We start from the raw sequence: 6,594 nt of genomic DNA, 5'->3' as shown, positions 1-6,594 counted from the left end.
TGAATGTGTTGGGAATGCGACGTGGGGAAGTTGAATGTAGAGTTATTTATGAGCGACTCGTGTTCCTGTGTGTTCCCCTCCGCTGGCCTCTACAGTCGCCGCACTCTCACAGAAAACAATCTTCCGTTTGCGGCTCTTGTGTCGCGATGGAATGAAAAAAATGTTTGAGCTTCGTGGATTGCAGTAGTCAATCTTTAAAGCGTACTCTCTAGCATGCACACCGGTTGCCTGGCAACAGCAGGTTGTCATGAGGGTGTGGGGAACAGACGGTTCGCTCGAGCCTTTGGCTGATGGGTGAAAGATGGAAGATCTTCTCATATACACTCGTGATGTTGAAGACTTTCACTAGTTTCTGTCTATTTTATGGCATCATATCTCTGCAGGACTCAGTGAGGGGACAGATTCATCAGTATTACCGGGGGGACAGGGGGGAATTGGGGGGCGAGGTGATGGTGGGGTGAACAGTGGGACCAGGCGATGTCTGTAAATCATATTGTGCAACGCGGTATTAGGAGTGTTAACACACCAGCACATCACCAAGAGAACATTTTGGGCTGAAATAAACCATTATCCAGCATTACAAGAATAGGGATTATCAGACACTCTTAACTCCTTGGGCGTTATTCAACATGTGTCAGGACCCACTCACCTTCGTAATCATACTTTAGATTTAATACTTTCTTATGGTATAAATGTGGACGATGTTCAAATCGTTCAGCAGAGTGAAGATATTTCGGATCATTATCTGATATTATGTTTGCATCAATTGCCTACGGCTGCAAATCAAACTCCTTGTTACAAATATGGTAGAACGATCACTTCAACTACCAAAGATGCGTTTCTCGATAATCTGCCTGAATTGTCTAAAATATCTAGCATGAGTAATAACGTTGACGATTTTGACACTACTATTGAAAATTTTAACTCTACTTTCTCGGAAATATTAGACATAGTTGCTCCTCTGCGTTTAAAGAAAATTAAAAATAGCAGCCCAACACCGTGGTATAATGAACACACTCAGACTCTAAAAAAAGCATCCCGTAAAATGGAGCGCAACTTTAAGAAAACGAATTTAGAGGTATTTCGTATAGCATGGAAGGATAGTACTCGAAATTACAGGAATGCAATAAAAACGTCTAGATCCGCCTACTTTTCAACACTAATAGAGGAAAACCATCACAACCCTAGGTTCTTATTTAACACCGTGGCTAAATTAACAAAAAATAAGTTGTCATCGATGTCAGATTTTGATTATCAGCATAACAGTGATGAATTTATGAACTACTTCACGAGTAAAATCCAAGATATAAGAGAAGAAATTATAACAATGCAACCTGTAGTGAAATCCGCTGAACAAACTAACTACAGCACCCCTAAGGAGAAATTGCAATTATTTTCTACAGTAGATCACGATGAACTGTCTAAAATCATTAGATCATCTAAATCATCAACATGCATGCTAGACCCTATACCTACAAAACTACTGAAAGAAATGCTCCCAGAAATTATAGATCCTCTTCTTAGTATTATTAACTCATCTCTGACATTAGGACATGTGCCTAAAGCATTTAAGGTGGCTGTTATAAGGCCTCTTTTAAAAAAACCCAAACTCGACCCTAAAGAACTAGGGAATTACAGGCCTATATCGAATTTACCTTTTATATCTAAAGTTCTGGAAAAAGTAGTTTCAACTCAATTATGCTCCTTCCTCCAAAGGAATGACATTAATGATGAATTCCAGTCTGGATTTCGAGCATGTCACAGTACAGAGACTGCTTTGATCAGAGTTAGAAATGATCTGCTTTTAGCGTCTGACCGTGGCTGTATTTCGTTATTGGTGCTGCTAGACCTCAGTGCTGCATTTGACACCATTGACCACAGCATACTTCTACATAGACTCGAAAATTACGTCGGCATTAACAGAATAGCGTTGAAATGGTTTAAGTCTTATTTATCCGACCTTTTCAATTTGTAGCAATAAACAATGAGGTGTCCCGCAAATCACAAGTCCAGTACGGTGTACCACAGGGCTCAGTCTTGGGACCCCTGCTCTTCGCATTATACATGCTACCTCTAGGAGATATAATAAAGCGACACGGAATTAGCTTTCACTGTTATGCTGATGATACTCAACTTTATATTTCCTCGATGCCTCATGAAACCCAGCAGTTTCATCGAATAAAGGATTGCATAGTTGACTTAAAAATGTGGATGAGTAACAATTTTTTACTACTAAACTCGGACAAAACAGAAGTGTTACTGACTGGACCGAAAACTGCTATGCGTAACAACCAAGAATACTGCTTAACGATTGACGGATGCTCCATAAAATCCTCGTCATCAGCTAAGAATCTTGGCGTTGTATTCGACAGTACTCTCTCATTTGAAAGCCATGTCGCATACACCTGTAAAATTGCATTTTTCCATTTTAAGAGTATTTCTAAATTACGTCATATGCTGTCACTGTCAGATCTCGAGAAATGAATTCATGCATTCATGACATCAAGACTAGATTACTGTAATGCACTTCTAGGTGGTTGCCCTGCGGGCCTATTACAAAAACTGCAACTGGTTCAAAACGCGGCAGCTCGAGTTCTTACACGTACAAAAAAGTATGAGCATATAACCCCGGTTCTGTCAACCTTGCACTGGTTACCTATAAAGCATCGCATTAACTTTAAGATCTTGCTTATTACCTATAAAGCCCTACATGGTCTAGCGCCGCAGTATTTGAATGAACTTCTATTGTATTACAGACCTCCACGTACATTACGCTCTAAGGGGTCCTGTCAGTTGGTAATACCTAGAATTTCAAAATCAAGTGCAGGTGGTAGATCCTTTTCTTATCTAGTGCCTAAACTTTGGAATATTCTTCTCTGCACGGTCCGGGAGGCAGACACACTCTGTCAGTTTAAATCTAGACTAAAGACTCATCTTTTTAATCTTGCATACACTACACCTCCATAATATTAATCCTCAGAGGATTTAGGCTGCATTATTTAGATCAACCGGTACCAGGAACACATCCAACAACAAATGATGTACTTGTTGCATCAAAGAGTGCAGAACAGTACTCTACTCTCAGCCAGTCTTGTCTCTTTGTTCCAAGGTTACCGCAGGATGCAGTTCATGCCCAGACCTGGCAGAGCTGAGAATGGGAAGCGGTGACCTGACAAGAGCTAAGAGGATAGAGCTGGATAAAGGACGCGACAACTTTGTTTTTTCTACAACATTTCAAATGCTATTAGATTGTTAATGATAATCTTAAATCCTTAATTTTTATATTTTTATTAAGCCTTGTTGTGCAAGCACTGTTGAGCTTGTGCAGAGGCAGCAGCTTTTGCCAGAAGGGAACTGGAATCCCCTGGTTGGGCCCGGGTTCCCCTGAGGGTTTTTTTCTCGATGGGAGTTTTGGGTTCCTCACCACCGTTTGCATATTGTTTTGCACTATCTGCCTGGCCGGGGGGGCTGCTTTAGAATTCATACTTGTATTAAATGTGTCTCATGTACAGCTGCTTTGTAACAATGAAAATTGTAAAAAGCGCTATATAAATAAAGTTGAGTTGAGTTGAGTTGAGAGCACTGAACATATGGACCTCTTCAGTGACAAACTCAATCTGACTTTAACTTTGTAGAAATCTTTGAGTTGTAACTTTACTTGACGTTGTTTATAAGATACCCAAGAGCTTCATTTAAAATCATTATCGTAAAATCACTGTTGAAAATCACTGACTACTTGTACTCCTTTTTTTCTGCTCTCTCCACTCCTTCATTGTAAAGTGTCCCTATGATGGAGTTCTAACAAAGTCCTTGTTGCTCTGATGGTCTGTATTCTTCACTTTCTGTCCAGAATATTTCAGTCTCAACTCGAAATGTTGTGTTTGAAAAGATCTTTCACTCGCCACAATTGCAGATTGCAGGAACCGACTGTTCTATAAATGTTCAAAACGTTAACTGAGCCTGTTGAAGACTTTAGATGTAATCAGTCACTTCAACATTTTGTTGATGCCTGAATCTTATTTATCATGGAAGCAAAGTATGAATGGTTTGCAATAAACAACAACAACCCCAAAGAATGAGGAACATTGATGGTGATATCATTTTCAGTTCTTACTAACTTAAAGCGTTATCAAACATTCAGTAAAAGTGTTTGGCAATGCCTCCATCTGTGTTTGTTGTGTCAACCTGCTGTCTTTTGTGTCCTCCTGAATCTCGACTTTCACGGAGTGCTTTGTGTTTGTACAGTTATGTTACTCTTTTATGTTTCTGCTCGCTGGATGTTTATAGGAAAGCAAAGATTTTCTGAGGGCACAAATGTTCAAGAGCACACCAGTCATGTGGCAACTGGAGAAGATTGTCATCAGCAGCTCACTGTCGTCCATCAAAACCTGTTTGTGACTCTTTTATCAAAGTGGAACACAAAAGAAGATATTTTGAGAAATGTTTCATTGGTTTTGTGTCCATACAATGGAAGTCAATAGGGTTCAGTGTTGTTTGGTGAGCAACATTCTTCAAAATATCTTCTGTAATCATAATCCATCTTTAAAAGAATAGGGATTATCAGAGCACAGAACATATGGACCGCTTCAGTGACAAACTCAATCTGACTTTAACTTTGTAGAAATCTTTGAGTTGTAACTTTTGCCTCTCCGTTGTTCTCTGTGTTAAAACATTCAACTGCAGGATACTTGACGGTGTTTATAAGATACCCAAGAGCTTCATTTAAAATCATTATCGTAAAATCACTGTTGAAAATCACTGACTACTTGTACTCCTTTTTTTTTTATTTGACATTGAAATTGAAAATTTAAGTAAAAATGTTTACTTGTCAAATACAGATTCATATACTTATAGCATATGGTAAGACAGATCTTGAAATCTTTTTGACCACCAATCCATTACAAAAGTCAAAATGAAGGCTATAAAACTTAGCAAACAAGCAAACTTTATTTATAAAGCACCTTTATAAAGGCTGCCAATGAAGTAAAGCTAAAATAGGAGAGATGTGCTCGTAGTTCTGAGTTTCAGTTTTTGTATCATCTGCAGACGAGCGCCCTATGACCCCCTGACCCCGACATACACACACACACAGTGATCCAGACGAGCGCTAACAAATAAGGAACTTCATCTGAGCAGCTGCCTTAGATGGAAACGCATGATTGACTTCATCTGGCTGTGGAACGTGTGGTTAGAGTTCATTTTCACTTGATGTTCTGAGCCAGAGAACTTTTTCTCGTTTATAATATACCACAAATATCTTTATCTTTAATATATCTTTCTGTTTATTTTGCTTATATTCCTTGTTCATTTTGGTTCAATTTATACTTTTAAAAAGAAATATATATATATTTGTTTAACATCCCTGTTTTTATTTGATCAAACATGTATTCATGATCCCGGCTCTGTTCTAGATAGAATCGCCCACCTTTCATTATGCAATCAATTGGCACAATATAAAATGAAGTTCTGTCCTCCATATATATATATATATTTTTAAATGCATGACGTTGGGGAACCAAAATGGTTGATGAATATAGTACTATTGAAAGCCACGGTGACATTACGTCTGTTTCTTAAACACATTGAATCTTGTTAGAATTGAACTAGTTTAGCAGTGAAGTGTCTTTTCTTTTGAAAGTGTCTCCCAGGGAACGAAAGTCAATGTTCTCGTGTGCTGACATTTGTCCATGTTAATAAGACTTCCATATGTTCAAAGGTGCGTAAATGTCCTGGTATGTGCTGGGATTATCTTCTAAACGCTAGCGTGTTGGGAAATGACATTGTCCAATGACAGACGCGTTTGTTGACCCTCAAATACGAGCATGTTTGTTTGAAATGTGAATACCATGAGAGCAGTGAAGTGCATAAACAAAGTTCAGAGTCAGGAGCTGAAACACGGGACAGTGAAATGACCGCTGAGAGGACGGCCAGAGCCAAGGACAGTGGGTGTGCCGGTGTGAATATTGGGACCTCCTCCCACTTGTCTGTGCTAAACTTTTCCACTTCTCACAGTGTTCTCGGCCTGGCATTCCTCGCTCTCGACTGCTGGAATATTTCAGCTCCCGAAGCAAAGTATAGCGAGTCAATGTCACGTCTGTATCCGGAGAGCCACCTGGAGATCTAAACGTCTGTGTTCATAAAGTCTCAAGAAAGAGTTTTGGCTTATCACAGATCTCTCTCTTTCTTTTCTCTCTGCTCACAAGAATGAGAATTGTTGATGAATGTGGAGGGCGTAGCGTTGGAGGGCGAATGAAATTTGGTCCCGAATTGAGGTTATAAGCTTTCAAAAACTAAAAATATGAAAAATGCATATTAATTGAAATAAAAGAATATATCAAATATGATGCCAAAGAACATTTATTTGTAAAAATTATTATATAAGAAATATTTATATCATGTTTTCACCACAGGTTATGTTTAGGTAAAAATAGCTCATGAGCATGACTTTCTGTCATTTTTGCAGTCCTTTTTTTTGTGGTTGAGTGCATTGTGTCAATGAAATTTGTGAATTATTTATTTATTCTAAATGAAATGAAAAATACGGTTGTTGCCTCAGCAATAAACTAGAATAAGTTTAAGTTGAAGCACTACAAT

The sequence above is a fragment of the Triplophysa dalaica genome, chromosome 2 (assembly GCF_015846415.1).
Source record: "Triplophysa dalaica isolate WHDGS20190420 chromosome 2, ASM1584641v1, whole genome shotgun sequence".
Classification (NCBI taxonomy): domain Eukaryota; kingdom Metazoa; phylum Chordata; class Actinopteri; order Cypriniformes; family Nemacheilidae; genus Triplophysa; species Triplophysa dalaica.
The sequence above is the reverse complement of the archived record's forward strand: the minus strand, read 5'-3'. Positions refer to the sequence as shown.